This window comes from Salmo trutta, chromosome 24, assembly GCF_901001165.1.
Source record: "Salmo trutta chromosome 24, fSalTru1.1, whole genome shotgun sequence".
In the NCBI taxonomy this organism is placed as follows: domain Eukaryota; kingdom Metazoa; phylum Chordata; class Actinopteri; order Salmoniformes; family Salmonidae; genus Salmo; species Salmo trutta.
In genome coordinates, this window is record NC_042980.1 from 3,163,348 (window position 1) to 3,179,929 (window position 16,582).

The 16,582-nt window shown below is 53.2% G+C and overlaps 3 non-coding genes and 1 pseudogene across 3 annotated transcripts; all 4 read left to right on the plus strand.

The window, feature by feature from the left end:
• The first annotated feature begins 3,475 nt into the window (after positions 1–3,475).
• LOC115161544 (uncharacterized) lies at positions 3,476–3,650 on the plus strand (annotated as a pseudogene).
• A 504-nt stretch (positions 3,651–4,154) lies between these two features.
• On the plus strand, positions 4,155–4,271 carry LOC115161640 (U5 spliceosomal RNA). Its single transcript, XR_003869337.1, has one exon. It is a non-coding gene; the product is annotated as a U5 spliceosomal RNA (small nuclear RNA).
• Positions 4,272–9,992: 5,721 nt separating this feature from the next.
• On the plus strand, positions 9,993–10,175 carry LOC115161735 (U2 spliceosomal RNA). Its single transcript, XR_003869423.1, has one exon. It is a non-coding gene; the product is annotated as a U2 spliceosomal RNA (small nuclear RNA).
• A 583-nt stretch (positions 10,176–10,758) lies between these two features.
• Positions 10,759–10,875, plus strand: LOC115161641 (U5 spliceosomal RNA). The gene has a single exon (XR_003869338.1). It is a non-coding gene; the product is annotated as a U5 spliceosomal RNA (small nuclear RNA).
• Positions 10,876–16,582: the final 5,707 nt, after the last annotated feature.

Sequence of the window (16,582 nt, forward strand, 5' to 3'; positions counted from 1 at the left end):
TTAGTTTTTTGGAAGGGGTGGGTTTTGATGTTTGTTTTTTACAGGAGGTTCACCTGAGGGATGGAGGGGATGTCGTCAGATTTAGTAGGGAGTGGGATAAGGGGGAGTCAATTTGGGGTATAGGTGGGGTTCATTCAACGGGGGTGGGGATTTTGTTTGGGAATAGGGAGGTGAAGGTAGAGGACACTTTTGTTGTTATGCAGGGGAGGGTTTTGGGGGTGGATATCACTTTTAGGGATAGTAGGTATAGGTTAGTGGTGGTGTATGGGCCGCAGGTGGCGGCAGACAGGAGGGAGATGGTGGACTGTCTGGCGCCCCTGTGTGTCACAAATAGGCACTTGGTGATAGGAGGGGATTTTAACATAGATTTAGGGTTAGTAGGGGATAGTAGTGCAGGCGCCATCACCGGGCTAATGGCTTGCCATGGTCTGGTTGATGGAGGCCTGCACACTACTCCGAAAATGGCTGGTCCCACATGGCGCAACTCTCGGGGGGTTGCGCGGAGGCTCGATTACATTTTTCTATCGAGGTCTTTGGGTCAGTTGTCTGGGCGGCTGTTGCCTGTGTTCTTCTCGGATCACGACGGGGTGCTCCTGCAGGTGGGGCCGCTAGTCTGCCTCTTCGGTAGGGGGTATTGGAAATTAGATCGGGAGGTGCTGGAGGAGCGAGCTTTCGTTGACGCCTTTATGGGTTTCTTTCGGGGGCTTGAAGGCCTCCGGTTCATGTGCGAGGGGGTGTTAGAGTGGTGGGATGTAGTTAAGGTAAGGATTAGGGCTTTTATAATAGGATATTGTAAGAGGACAAAAAGGGAGGAAAGGAGGGAGGTGGATCGCATCCAAAGGTTGATTGAACTCGAGTACGAGGCAGGCAACCTCGGCGGGTCGATTGACTGGGAGAGATACACAGCCCTGAAGGCGCAGCTCAGGGAGCTGCAGGAGCGGAAGGCTCGAGCTTTCCTGGAGCGTGCGCATAATGGCTTTCTAGAACATAATGAGACTTGTTCCGCTATGTTCTTTAAGTCGGTTAGGGGCAGACAGAGTAGGAAGATAATGCATGGGGTGAGGGAAGAAGATGGTAGCATAGTTAGAAAACCGGAGGAAATGGTCAGGGTAACAACTGATCATTTCCGAGGTTTATTTAAGGAGAGGGAAATAGATGTAGAGCAGGGGAATGTGTTTCTAGAACACTTGTCCCGGCGATTGCCGGAGGACATTAGAGATGTGATGGAGGCTCAGATCTCCCTCGAAGAGGTTGAGAGCGCTCTCAGGAGGATGGGAAAAGGGAAGGTGCCTGGGATGGATGGGCTGCCGGCTGAGTTTTACCTCAAGTTTTGGGGTATACTTGGACCAGTGGTACTCGAAGTCTTGAAGGCCATCCTTGAGACGGGGGTCCCGGGGGGATCGATGGCTGTCGGTGTGCTGTCACTTCTTTATAAGAAGGGGGAAGCAACTGACCTTGGCAACTGGCGGCCGTTGACCATGTTGTGCGTAGATTACAAGCTACTTGCAAAGGTTTTAGCAGACCGGCTGCGCACAGCCCTTCCCTACGTCGTCCACGAGGATCAGACGTGCGGGGTAGAGGGACGCTCTATTCGATGGAACCTCCAGTTGATTAGAGACTCCATCGCTTGGGTAGAAGATAGAGGGCTGCCTTTAATGGTAGCAGCGCTAGATCAGGCGAAAGCCTTTGATCGCGTGAATAGATCCTTTCTATACAGGGTGTTAGGTAGATTAGGATTTGGGGAAAAGTTTATAGGATGGATCCGTACTTTATATGTCGGAGCGGGGTGCCGGGTTAGTGTTAACAGTCATTTAGGTGACGTTTTTGACCTCTCGTCTGGGGTCAGGCAGGGATGCCCGCTCTCGGCTCTCCTCTTCGTTCTGTACATGGAGCCTCTGGGGTCTGCCATTAGGGCAGACACAGGGGTGGAGGGCTTGCTGATCCCTGGAAGTGGCGGTCTCCGTGTCAAGTTGACACAGTACGCCGACGACACATCCTTGCTGCTTTGCAAGGACTCGTGCCTGACAAGGTCCCTTGCCATTATTGGGGACTTCACCCGGGCGTCGGGGGCGGTTCTTAACCACGCGAAGTCTTCCGTGAAGTTTTTCGGAAGATGGAGTGGTAGGACGGATGTGCCCGGAGGGTTATCTCTCTGTAACGGGGCCCTGAGGATACTCGGGGTCCATTTTGAGACCTCCGGCTCAGCGACGATGAACTGGAACATGGGCATCGCAGTGGTACAGAAGAAGCTAGCGATGTGGAGGGCTAGGTCGTTGTCCTTTTTAGGCAAGGTCCTGGTTCTCAAGGTGGATGTATTGCCATCTCTATTGTACTTGGCGTACATCTATCCATTGCCGGCTTGTTTGAGGAGGCATCTAGTGAGGCTGGTGTTTCAGTTCATGTGGGGTGGCAGGTACGAGTGGGTCGCCAGGGCACGCATGATCTGTCCCATCGGGGAGGGAGGTAGGGGGGTACCACATCTCCCCCTCAAGCTGGACGCCATTTTTGTTTCGTTTCTGTTGACGGAGCTTGCTCAGCCAGTACTACACCCGTCCGGTTACCTCCTGCGGGTGTTCTTCTCGTATCAGGCGAGAAGCGTAATGGTGTGGTCTAACACGGGTCCTCGGGCGGAACAGCTGCCGTGGCACTTTGGCCATGCGGCCAAGTGGCTGCGTGCGCACCCCGAGGTTGAAGTCGCCCGAGTAGGTTTAGATCACAGGCACCTGTACGAGGAGGTCAGACGGGCAGTAAGTCCGGCACCTGTAGTGGGCATCCCGGCGGTGGTCTGGGAGGGAGTGCAGGCGCGGGGTCTAGACAACAGGCTCAAGGACCTGAATTGGTTGAGCCTCCACAAGTGTTTGCCGGTACGCTCCACCATGTACCGGCATAGCTTGGCGCGATCCCCCACCTGCCCAAGACCTTCTTGTGGCAGGGAGGAGACTGTGCGTCATGTCTTTTGGGACTGTGCCATTGCCGGAGTAGTATGGGCAAAGGCACGGGTGTTGTTAGGAAGGGTAAGAGGGGATTTTGTATTGACGTGGGCTAGGCTAGAGAGAGGTGTAGGGAGAGCGAGGGGGACGGATAGGGATAGGTTTCTGCTCTGGCTTCTCATGAGCCTCTTTAAGCGGGGGCTGTGGGAAGCCAGGCAGAACATGGTTAAGACAGGGAGAGATTGTGGGGTGGAAGGCATAGTGAGGAGGGTGGAAGGAGATCTGAGAGGGAGGATGAAGAGGGAGGAGACGAAGTGGGGGCAGCACGCTGCCCGGGAGAGATGGAAGGGGGGATTAGGGCTGGGGTTATTTTAGATTAGGGACGGGGAGATAGGGAAAGTTAGTGCGTAGGATGACGGGGAGGGACGATGCTCCCCTGAGTTTTGTTTTGGGGTATTTGTTTTGTTTTATAAATTAAATAACAGTATTTGAGTTTGAAAGAAATATATGATTTTGTAAAGAATGAATGGTATTGAATGTAATAAATAATTTTTTCTAAAAAAAAAATCTGTTCTTATCAGTTTAATATCTGATATGTCCCCCATCGGGGGACTACATATTAAATGGATTTTTCGAACAGGGAGTCGGAAATGGGGCTTGCTCCATCCGCTCCACGCATCGACCCGGTATTGCAGTACCTCCGGGAACGGTGCAACACTTCTCTCTCATTGTCAAGGAAAAAGAAATACACAAAGCTATGTAAAACAGCTAGCAGAAGAAGAGAAGGAATGAAAAAAGAAGAATCATCCAAACTGAAACAAGGGCGAAGCCCCCTTCATGGGGTCCCCCGTTTTCCCGCCATTTTACTTAAAAAAAAAAAAAAAAAAAAACATTGGCCAGGATTGTGTGTGTGTGTGTGTGTGTGTGTGTGTCTGTGTGTGTGTGTGTCTCTGTCTGTGTGTGTGTGTGTGTGTGTGTCTGTGTGTGTGTGTGTGTGTCTCTGTGTGTGTGTGTGTGTGTGTGTCTCTGTGTGTGTGTGTCTGTCTGTCTGTCTCTGTTTTTGACCCCCCCAAAAAATACAATCACTTCACCAGGATTGTCTGTCTGTCTGTGAATTTTTACCCACAGCCCTCAAACTTGGAAGAGTGGGTTCGGGAACCACCCGCGGGCACCCGGCCTAGAGTGCACAGTGTGTGTCTCGGGCCCCGACCTCTGACTTCCATACGACTCTGGTTTCTCTTCATTACGCACAAGCCTTTCGCCTTTTACTAAAGACTTCCGTGGAGAGGAACACTTACGAGTTCAACATATTTTTGGAAGGGCTTTGCTTCTGGCAGAGCCCGGTATCTTGTTTCAAGAGAAATTGACAGAGATGACGCCGAGACTTTTTGCTCAGGCGTTTGACTTGAAGCCGGCTGACCGACCGACCGACCGGCGTATTTTTCCACTCAAAGTAGTCGCTCGGGCAATTGAGTTCAAGCCCGACGACGACTGACGTGTTTTCCGGGCTTTGAACAAATAGTCGCACTAGGCTTAAAGAGCTAGTGACTTAAAGACGCATTAGCGACTTGTTAAAAAAAAACACCCGCCTGTCACCAGGGAAGCGTCGGGTGGGGAGGAGACAACTTTTGCCAAACCGCTGAGGTCTGCCGAGACCCCCGGGGGCCCGGCGGGTGCAGGGGTCAATTTGTGGGTTATCGCTTCTCGGCCTTTTGGCTCAGATCAAGCTTGGTACCGAGGTGCCCCAAAGCCCGCTGAGCCAGAAGGTCGAAGGAAGGCAGGAGGGAGGAAATTTTTTTGTTTTTTGGTGGGAATCGGAGTTTTCGATTTTCATTTTTCTTTGGCTTCTTGTAAAAGAGAGCAATTTTTTGAAGAGATGGCGCAGCAAAAGCCGATCAGGCAGGTTCCAGGGATTGGTTTGGCCAACACCGTGAGGTTTTCCTGGACGGACAAGGAGACGGAGCCATGGGGACGAGATACGTTTGGGAGAAATATCCTGATGGGGTACCTGAATCTACAGGTTAAAGATGTTCTATGCCTTCAGGGGAACCCGATGGAGAAGGCATATGATGTGACGTTTCATGTGGAGGAGAAGCATGATGACATTATGAAGAAGGTGAGGGAAGGGAAAGGAGCAAGACCCCTGTGCCATTACGAGGTGACCAGCCTGGCAAGGAACAATTTCAGGGTGGTCACCGTCACCATGTACAATCCGCACGTAAAGGATGAGGAGGTGAGGGCCTTTCTGGGGAGATACGTGGAAAACGTCTCCTCAGCGAGGCACCTCAGGGACTCCCTGGGATTCTGGAACGGGAGGAGAGGGTTCCAGGTGCTTCTCAGGGAGGACCCGAAGGGTTTAGGTGGCTACCTCCATCCTCCGGCGATGTTCTCCCTGGGGGCTGACAGGGGGACATTATTCTATGCCCGTCAGCCTCCTTTCTGCAGGCGTTGTATGGCCTATGGTCATATCCTGGCCTCGTGCAACACCAGAAAATGCAAGTTCTGTGGGTCGGGAGAGCACGAGGCCAAGGATTGTGACGAGCCCAAGGCTTGCCACGGGTGTGGCTCGTCAGCACACCTGTGGCGTGAGTGCCCGGCTCGTCAGAGGTCATACGCGTCTGCAGCTGGAGGGGGAACGGGGGATGGGGGGAGAAAGGAAAGTAAGGGCCCGGATGAAGGTAATGGCACAGGGGAAAAGACTGCACGGAAGGAGAAGGACGGGAGGAAGGAGGAGGCGAGAGGAGAGAGGCAAGGACAAAAGAAGGCTGGAACAAAAGGAGAGGAGGGGAAGGAGGTGGAAGGAGGTGAAGGAGAGAGGAAGAAGGAGACTGGGACAGTAGAGAGAGCGGAGGTGGAGGAGGGAACGGCGACGGAAATGGAGGAGATGGGACCAGAAGAAGGAGCAGAGAAGAGAGGAGGAGTGAAGGAGTGGGGGGACTGTATGTCGAGCGCCCTCATTGAAGAGATGAGGGGGATGGTGGAGGAGCTGGCGGGGAGGGGGAGTGGTGTCTCTCCACTGCCTTCAACTCCTCCAACGACAAAGAAGAAAGGGAAGAGGGGGGGCCCGGAATGCAGTGAGAGGGAGGGGGGTGTGGAGGGGATGGCCAAGCGTGTGATGGGGGAGGGAGGAAAGGCTTTGTCCTCGCTGTTTTCCTCGGCCCCTCAACGTCTGGTGGAGGGTGACTCCCAGGGCGTGGCGCTGGGCTGGGAGTCTGAGGGGGGATCTCAACTCCTGCTTGGGGAGATGGGGTCCCCTGCTCTCGACCTCAGTCCAGAAGCCTACAGGGAGAGAGGAACGGAGGGTGTTGGTGGGGAACCCAGGATGCAGGGCACTCCAAGGCCTAACACCATGCCTGCATCCTGGGTTGGAGAGATGGAGGAGGACGGGGGGACGTCAGGAGAGGAGAAGACGTCCCCGCCGGATGAGAAGAAGCAGGGGAGCATCGGGTGAGTCTCCTGTTGTTTTGTTATTTTGGGGTTTTCAAGTCGTTGATGTAGGGTTTTTAATTTTAAATGACATTTTCTGTTAATATTTTTAGTTTAAATGTAAGGGGTTTGAGGGATTTTGTTAAGAGGAGGGCGGTTTTTAGTTTTTTGGAGGGGGTGGGTTTTGATGTTTGCTTTTTACAGGAGGTTCACCTGAGGGATGGAGGGGATGTCATCAGGTTTAGTAGGGAGTGGGATAAGGGGGAGTCAGTTTGGGGTATAGGTGGGGTGCATTCTACAGGGGTGGGGATTTTGTTTGGGAATAGGGAGGTGAAGGTGGAGGGATCTTTTGTTGTAATGCAGGGGAGGGTGTTGGGGGTGGATGTCACTTTTAGGGATAGTAGGTATAGGTTAGTGGTGGTGTATGGGCCACAGGTGGCGGCAGACAGGAGGGAGATGGTGGACTGTCTGGCGCCCCTGTGTGTTACAAATAGGCACTTGGTGATAGGTGGGGATTTTAACATAGATTTAGGGTTAGTGAGGGATAGTAGTGCAGGCTCCATCACCGGGCTAATGGCTTGCCATGGTCTGGTTGATGGAGGCCTGCACACTACTCCGACAATGGCTGGTCCCACATGGCGCAACTCCCGGGGGGTTGCGCGGAGGCTCGACTACATTTTTGTATCCAGGTCTTTGGGTCAGTTGTCTGGGCGGCTGTTGCCTGTGTTCTTTTCAGATCACGACGGGGTGCTCCTGCAGGTGGGGTCGCCAGTCTGCCTCTTCGGTAGGGGGTACTGGAAATTAGATCGGGATGTGCTGGAGGAGCAAGATTTCGTTGACACCTTTTTTGGTTTCTTTCGGGGGCTTGAAGGCCTCCGGTCCATGTGTGAGGGGGTGTTAGAATGGTGGGATTTAGTTAAGGTAAGGATTAGGGCATTTATAATAGGATATTGCAGGAGGAAAAAAAGGGAGGAAAGGAGGGAGGTGGATCGTATCCAAAGGTTGCTCGAACTCGAGTACGAGGCAGGCAACCTCGGCGGGTCGATTGACTGGGAGAGATCCACTGACCTGAAGGCGCAGCTCAGGGAGCTGCAGGAGCTGAAAGCTCAAGCTTTCCTGGAGCGGGCGCATAATGGCTTTCTAGAACATAATGAGACTTGTTCCGCTATGTTCTTTAAGTCGGTTAAGGGCAGACAGAGTAGGAAGATAATGCATGGGGTGAGGAAAGAAGATGGTAGCATAGTTAGAAAACCGGAGGAAATGGTCAGGGTAACAACTGATCATTACCGAGGTTTATTTAAAGAGAGGGTAATAGATGTAGAGCAGGGAAAGGTGTTTTTAGAACACTTGTCCCGGCGATTGCCGGAGGACATTAGAGATGTGATGGAGGCTCAGATCTCCCTCGAGGAGGTTGAGAGCGCTCTCAGGAGGATGGGAAAAGGGAAGGTGCCTGGGATGGATGGGCTGCCGGCCGAGTTTTACCTCAAGTTTTGGGGTATACTTGGACCAGTGGTCCTCGAAGTCTTGAAGGCCATCCTTGAGACGGGGGTCCCGGGGGGATCAATGGTTGTCGGGGTGCTGTCACTTCTTTATAAGAAGGGGGAAGCAACTGACCTTGGCAACTGGCGGCCGTTGACCATGCTGTGCGTAGATTACAAGCTACTTGCAAAGGTTTTAGCAGACCGGTTGCGCACAGCCCTTCCCTACGTCGTCCATGAGGATCAGACGTGCGGGGTAGAGGGTCGCTCGATCAGATGGAACCTACAGTTGATCAGGGACTCCATCGCTTGGGTAGAAGATAGGGGGCTGCTTTTAATGGTAGCAGCGCTAGATCAGGCGAAAGCCTTTGATCGCGTGAATAGATCCTTTCTATTCAGGGTGTTAGGTAGGTTAGGATTTGGGGAGAAGTTTATAGGATGGATCCGTACATTATATGTCGGAGCGGGGTGCCGAGTTAGCGTAAACAGTCACTTAGGTGACGTTTTTGACCTCTCGTCTGGGGTCAGGCAGGGATGCCCGCTCTCGGCTCTCCTCTTCGTTCTGTACATGGAGCCTCTGGGGGCTGCCATTAGGGCAGACACAGGGGTGGAGGGCTTGCTGATCCCTGGAAGTGGCGGTCTCCGTGTCAAGTTGACACAGTACGCCGACGACACATCCTTGCTGCTTTGCAAGGACTCGTGCCTGACAAGGTCCCTTGCCATTATTGGGGATTTCACCCGAGCGTCGGGGGCGGTTCTTAACCACGCGAAGTCTTCCGTTAAATTTTTCGGAAGATGGAGTGGTAGGACGGATGTGCCCGGAGGGTTATCCCTCTGTAACGGGGCCCTGAGGATACTCGGGGTCCATTTTGAGACCTCCGGCTCAGCGACGCTGAACTGGAACATGGGCATCGCAGTGGTACAGAAGAAGCTGGCGATGTGGAGGGCTAGGTCGTTGTCCTTTTTAGGCAAGGTCCTGGTTCTCAAGGTGGATGTATTGCCATCTCTATTGTACTTGGCGTACATCTATCCATTGCCGGCTTGTCTGAGGAGGCATCTAGTGAGGCTGGTGTTTCAGTTCATGTGGGGTGGCAGGTACGAGTGGGTCGCCAGGGCACGCATGATCTGTCCCATCGGGGAGGGAGGTAGGGGGGTACCACATCTCCCCCTCAAGCTGGACGCCATTTTTGTTTCGTTTCTGTTGACGGAGCTTGCTCAGCCAGTACTACACCCGTCCGGTTACCTCCTGCGGGTGTTCTTCTCGTATCAGGCGAGAAGCGTAATGGTGTGGTCTAACACGGGTCCTCGGGCGGAACAGCTGCCGTGGCACTTTGGCCATGCGGCCAAGTGGCTGCGTGCGCACCCCGAGGTTGAAGTCGCCCGAGTAGGTTTAGATCACAGGCACCTGTACGAGGAGGTCAGACGGGCAGTAAGTCCGGCACCTGTAGTGGGCATCCCGGCGGTGGTCTGGGAAGGAGTGCAGGCGCGGGGTCTAGACAACAGGCTCAAGGACCTGAATTGGTTGAGCCTCCACAAGTGTTTGCCGGTACGCTCCACCATGTACCGGCATAGCTTGGCGCGATCCCCCACCTGCCCAAGACCTTCTTGTGGCAGGGAGGAGACTGTGCGTCATGTCTTTTGGGACTGTGCCATTGCCGGAGTAGTATGGGCAAAGGCACGGGTGTTGTTAGGAAGGGTAAGAGGGGATTTTGTATTGACGTGGGCTAGGCTAGAGAGAGGTGTAGGGAGAGCGAGGGGGACGGATAGGGATAGGTTTCTGCTCTGGCTTCTCATGAGCCTCTTTAAGCGGGGGCTGTGGGAAGCCAGGCAGAACATGGTTAAGACAGGGAGAGATTGTGGGGTGGAAGGCATAGTGAGGAGGGTGGAAGGAGATCTGAGGGGGAGGGTGAAGAGGGAGGAGAGGAAGTGGGGGCAGCATGCTGCCCGGGAGAGATGGAAGGGGGGATTAGGGCTGGGGTTATTTTAGATTAGGGACGGGGAGATAGGGAAAGTTAGAGTGTAGGATGACGGGGAGGGATGATGCTCCCCTGAGTTTTGTTTTGGGGTTTTTGTTGTGTTTTATAAATCAAAATACCATTATTTGAGTTTGAAAGGGAAATATGATTTTGTAAAGTATGAATGGTATTGAACGTAATAAATTATTTTTTCTAAAAAAAAATAAAAAAAATCTGTTCTTATCAGTTTAATATCTGATATGTCCCCCATCGGGGGACTACATATTAAATGGATTTTTCGAACAGGGAGTCGGAAATGGGGCTTGCTCCATCCGCTCCACGCATCGACCCGGTATTGCAGTACCTCCGGGAACGGTGCAACACTTCTCTCTCATTGTCAAGGAAAAAGAAATACACAAAGCTATGTAAAACAGCTAGCAGAAGAAGAGAAGGAATGAAAAAAGAAGAATCATCCAAACTGAAACAAGGGCGAAGCCCCCTTCATGGGGTCCCCCGTTTTCCCGCCATTTTACTTAAAAAAAAAAAAAAAAAAAAACATTGGCCAGGATTGTGTGTGTGTGTGTGTGTGTGTGTCTGTGTGTGTGTGTGTCTCTGTCTGTGTGTGTGTGTGTGTGTGTGTCTGTGTGTGTGTGTGTGTGTCTCTGTGTGTGTGTGTGTGTGTGTGTGTCTCTGTGTGTGTGTGTCTGTCTGTCTGTCTCTGTTTTTGACCCCCCCAAAAAATACAATCACTTCACCAGGATTGTCTGTCTGTCTGTCTGTCTGTCTGTCTGTCTGTCTGTGTTTTTGACCCCCCCCAAAAAATACAATCACTTCACCAGGATTGTCTGTCTGTCTGTGAATTTTTACCCACAGCCCTCAAACTTGGAAGAGTGGGTTCGGGAACCACCCGCGGGCACCCGGCCTAGAGTGCACAGTGTGTGTCTCGGGCCCCGACCTCTGACTTCCATACGACTCTGGTTTCTCTTCATTACGCACAAGCCTTTCGCCTTTTACTAAAGACTTCCGTGGAGAGGAACACTTACGAGTTCAACATATTTTTGGAAGGGCTTTGCTTCTGGCAGAGCCCGGTATCTTGTTTCAAGAGAAATTGACAGAGATGACGCCGAGACTTTTTGCTCAGGCGTTTGACTTGAAGCCGGCTGACCGACCGACCGACCGGCGTATTTTTCCACTCAAAGTAGTCGCTCGGGCAATTGAGTTCAAGCCCGACGACGACTGACGTGTTTTCCGGGCTTTGAACAAATAGTCGCACTAGGCTTAAAGAGCTAGTGACTTAAAGACGCATTAGCGACTTGTTAAAAAAAACACCCGCCTGTCACCAGGGAAGCGTCGGGTGGGGAGGAGACAACTTTTGCCAAACCGCTGAGGTCTGCCGAGACCCCCGGGGGCCCGGCGGGTGCAGGGGTCAATTTGTGGGTTATCGCTTCTCGGCCTTTTGGCTCAGATCAAGCTTGGTACCGAGGTGCCCCAAAGCCCGCTGAGCCAGAAGGTCGAAGGAAGGCAGGAGGGAGGAAATTTTTTTGTTTTTTGGTGGGAATCGGAGTTTTCGATTTTCATTTTTCTTTGGCTTCTTGTAAAAGAGAGCAATTTTTTGAAGAGATGGCGCAGCAAAAGCCGATCAGGCAGGTTCCAGGGATTGGTTTGGCCAACACCGTGAGGTTTTCCTGGACGGACAAGGAGACGGAGCCATGGGGACGAGATACGTTTGGGAGAAATATCCTGATGGGGTACCTGAATCTACAGGTTAAAGATGTTCTATGCCTTCAGGGGAACCCGATGGAGAAGGCATATGATGTGACGTTTCATGTGGAGGAGAAGCATGATGACATTATGAAGAAGGTGAGGGAAGGGAAAGGAGCAAGACCCCTGTGCCATTACGAGGTGACCAGCCTGGCAAGGAACAATTTCAGGGTGGTCACCGTCACCATGTACAATCCGCACGTAAAGGATGAGGAGGTGAGGGCCTTTCTGGGGAGATACGTGGAAAACGTCTCCTCAGCGAGGCACCTCAGGGACTCCCTGGGATTCTGGAACGGGAGGAGAGGGTTCCAGGTGCTTCTCAGGGAGGACCCGAAGGGTTTAGGTGGCTACCTCCATCCTCCGGCGATGTTCTCCCTGGGGGCTGACAGGGGGACATTATTCTATGCCCGTCAGCCTCCTTTCTGCAGGCGTTGTATGGCCTATGGTCATATCCTGGCCTCGTGCAACACCAGAAAATGCAAGTTCTGTGGGTCGGGAGAGCACGAGGCCAAGGATTGTGACGAGCCCAAGGCTTGCCACGGGTGTGGCTCGTCAGCACACCTGTGGCGTGAGTGCCCGGCTCGTCAGAGGTCATACGCGTCTGCAGCTGGAGGGGGAACGGGGGATGGGGGGAGAAAGGAAAGTAAGGGCCCGGATGAAGGTAATGGCACAGGGGAAAAGACTGCACGGAAGGAGAAGGACGGGAGGAAGGAGGCGGCGAGAGGAGAGAGGCAAGGACAAAAGAAGGCTGGAACAAAAGGAGAGGAGGGGAAGGAGGTGGAGGGAGGTGAAGGAGAGGAGAAGAAGGAGACTGGGACAGTAGAGAGAGCGGAGGTGGAGGAGGGAACGGCGACGGAAATGGAGGAGATGGGACCAGAAGAAGGAGCAGAGAAGAGAGGAGGAGTGAAGGAGTGGGGGGACTGTATGTCGAGCGCCCTCATTGAAGAGATGAGGGGGATGGTGGAGGAGCTGGCGGGGAGGGGGAGTGGTGTCTCTCCACTGCCTTCAACGCCTCCAACGACAAAGAAGAAAGGGAAGAGGGGGGGCCCGGAATGCAGTGAGAGGGAGGGGGGTGTGGAGGGGATGGCCAAGCGTGTGATGGGGGAGGGAGGAAAGGCTTTGTCCTCGCTGTTTTCCTCGGCCCCTCAACGTCTGGTGGAGGGTGACTCCCAGGGCGTGGCGCTGGGCTGGGAGTCTGAGGGGGGATCTCAACTCCTGCTTGGGGAGATGGGGTCCCCTGCTCTCGACCTCAGTCCAGAAGCCTACAGGGAGAGAGGAACGGAGGGTGTTGGTGGGGAACCCAGGATGCAGGGCACTCCAAGGCCTAACACCATGCCTGCATCCTGGGTTGGAGAGATGGAGGAGGACGGGGGGACGTCAGGAGAGGAGAAGACGTCCCCGCCGGATGAGAAGAAGCAGGGGAGCATCGGGTGAGTCTCCTGTTGTTTTGTTATTTTGGGGTTTTCAAGTCGTTGATGTAGGGTTTTTAATTTTAAATGACATTTTCTGTTAATATTTTTAGTTTAAATGTAAGGGGTTTGAGGGATTTTGTTAAGAGGAGGGCGGTTTTTAGTTTTTTGGAGGGGGTGGGTTTTGATGTTTGCTTTTTACAGGAGGTTCACCTGAGGGATGGAGGGGATGTCATCAGGTTTAGTAGGGAGTGGGATAAGGGGGAGTCAGTTTGGGGTATAGGTGGGGTGCATTCTACAGGGGTGGGGATTTTGTTTGGGAATAGGGAGGTGAAGGTGGAGGGATCTTTTGTTGTAATGCAGGGGAGGGTGTTGGGGGTGGATGTCACTTTTAGGGATAGTAGGTATAGGTTAGTGGTGGTGTATGGGCCACAGGTGGCGGCAGACAGGAGGGAGATGGTGGACTGTCTGGCGCCCCTGTGTGTTACAAATAGGCACTTGGTGATAGGTGGGGATTTTAACATAGATTTAGGGTTAGTGAGGGATAGTAGTGCAGGCTCCATCACCGGGCTAATGGCTTGCCATGGTCTGGTTGATGGAGGCCTGCACACTACTCCGACAATGGCTGGTCCCACATGGCGCAACTCCCGGGGGGTTGCGCGGAGGCTCGACTACATTTTTGTATCCAGGTCTTTGGGTCAGTTGTCTGGGCGGCTGTTGCCTGTGTTCTTTTCAGATCACGACGGGGTGCTCCTGCAGGTGGGGTCGCCAGTCTGCCTCTTCGGTAGGGGGTACTGGAAATTAGATCGGGATGTGCTGGAGGAGCAAGATTTCGTTGACACCTTTTTTGGTTTCTTTCGGGGGCTTGAAGGCCTCCGGTCCATGTGTGAGGGGGTGTTAGAATGGTGGGATTTAGTTAAGGTAAGGATTAGGGCATTTATAATAGGATATTGCAGGAGGAAAAAAAGGGAGGAAAGGAGGGAGGTGGATCGTATCCAAAGGTTGCTCGAACTCGAGTACGAGGCAGGCAACCTCGGCGGGTCGATTGACTGGGAGAGATCCACTGACCTGAAGGCGCAGCTCAGGGAGCTGCAGGAGCGGAAAGCTCAAGCTTTCCTGGAGCGGGCGCATAATGGCTTTCTAGAACATAATGAGACTTGTTCCGCTATGTTCTTTAAGTCGGTTAAGGGCAGACAGAGTAGGAAGATAATGCATGGGGTGAGGAAAGAAGATGGTAGCATAGTTAGAAAACCGGAGGAAATGGTCAGGGTAACAACTGATCATTACCGAGGTTTATTTAAAGAGAGGGTAATAGATGTAGAGCAGGGAAAGGTGTTTTTAGAACACTTGTCCCGGCGATTGCCGGAGGACATTAGAGATGTGATGGAGGCTCAGATCTCCCTCGAGGAGGTTGAGAGCGCTCTCAGGAGGATGGGAAAAGGGAAGGTGCCTGGGATGGATGGGCTGCCGGCCGAGTTTTACCTCAAGTTTTGGGGTATACTTGGACCAGTGGTCCTCGAAGTCTTGAAGGCCATCCTTGAGACGGGGGTCCCGGGGGGATCAATGGTTGTCGGGGTGCTGTCACTTCTTTATAAGAAGGGGGAAGCAACTGACCTTGGCAACTGGCGGCCGTTGACCATGCTGTGCGTAGATTACAAGCTACTTGCAAAGGTTTTAGCAGACCGGTTGCGCACAGCCCTTCCCTACGTCGTCCATGAGGATCAGACGTGCGGGGTAGAGGGTCGCTCGATCAGATGGAACCTACAGTTGATCAGGGACTCCATCGCTTGGGTAGAAGATAGGGGGCTGCCTTTAATGGTAGCAGCGCTAGATCAGGCGAAAGCCTTTGATCGCGTGAATAGATCCTTTCTATTCAGGGTGTTAGGTAGGTTAGGATTTGGGGAGAAGTTTATAGGATGGATCCGTACATTATATGTCGGAGCGGGGTGCCGAGTTAGCGTAAACAGTCACTTAGGTGACGTTTTTGACCTCTCGTCTGGGGTCAGGCAGGGATGCCCGCTCTCGGCTCTCCTCTTCGTTCTGTACATGGAGCCTCTGGGGGCTGCCATTAGGGCAGACACAGGGGTGGAGGGCTTGCTGATCCCTGGAAGTGGCGGTCTCCGTGTCAAGTTGACACAGTACGCCGACGACACATCCTTGCTGCTTTGCAAGGACTCGTGCCTGACAAGGTCCCTTGCCATTATTGGGGATTTCACCCGAGCGTCGGGGGCGGTTCTTAACCACGCGAAGTCTTCCGTTAAATTTTTCGGAAGATGGAGTGGTAGGACGGATGTGCCCGGAGGGTTATCCCTCTGTAACGGGGCCCTGAGGATACTCGGGGTCCATTTTGAGACCTCCGGCTCAGCGACGCTGAACTGGAACATGGGCATCGCAGTGGTACAGAAGAAGCTGGCGATGTGGAGGGCTAGGTCGTTGTCCTTTTTAGGCAAGGTCCTGGTTCTCAAGGTGGATGTATTGCCATCTCTATTGTACTTGGCGTACATCTATCCATTGCCGGCTTGTCTGAGGAGGCATCTAGTGAGGCTGGTGTTTCAGTTCATGTGGGGTGGCAGGTACGAGTGGGTCGCCAGGGCACGCATGATCTGTCCCATCGGGGAGGGAGGTAGGGGGGTACCACATCTCCCCCTCAAGCTGGACGCCATTTTTGTTTCGTTTCTGTTGACGGAGCTTGCTCAGCCAGTACTACACCCGTCCGGTTACCTCCTGCGGGTGTTCTTCTCGTATCAGGCGAGAAGCGTAATGGTGTGGTCTAACACGGGTCCTCGGGCGGAACAGCTGCCGTGGCACTTTGGCCATGCGGCCAAGTGGCTGCGTGCGCACCCCGAGGTTGAAGTCGCCCGAGTAGGTTTAGATCACAGGCACCTGTACGAGGAGGTCAGACGGGCAGTAAGTCCGGCACCTGTAGTGGGCATCCCGGCGGTGGTCTGGGAAGGAGTGCAGGCGCGGGGTCTAGACAACAGGCTCAAGGACCTGAATTGGTTGAGCCTCCACAAGTGTTTGCCGGTACGCTCCACCATGTACCGGCATAGCTTGGCGCGATCCCCCACCTGCCCAAGACCTTCTTGTGGCAGGGAGGAGACTGTGCGTCATGTCTTTTGGGACTGTGCCATTGCCGGAGTAGTATGGGCAAAGGCACGGGTGTTGTTAGGAAGGGTAAGAGGGGATTTTGTATTGACGTGGGCTAGGCTAGAGAGAGGTGTAGGGAGAGCGAGGGGGACGGATAGGGATAGGTTTCTGCTCTGGCTTCTCATGAGCCTCTTTAAGCGGGGGCTGTGGGAAGCCAGGCAGAACATGGTTAAGACAGGGAGAGATTGTGGGGTGGAAGGCATAGTGAGGAGGGTGGAAGGAGATCTGAGGGGGAGGGTGAAGAGGGAGGAGAGGAAGTGGGGGCAGCATGCTGCCCGGGAGAGATGGAAGGGGGGATTAGGGCTGGGGTTATTTTAGATTAGGGACGGGGAGATAGGGAAAGTTAGAGTGTAGGATGACGGGGAGGGATGATGCTCCCCTGAGTTTTGTTTTGGGGTTTTTGTTGTGTTTTATAAATCAAAATACCATTATTTGAGTTTGAAAGGGAAATATGATTTTGTAAAGTATGAATGGTA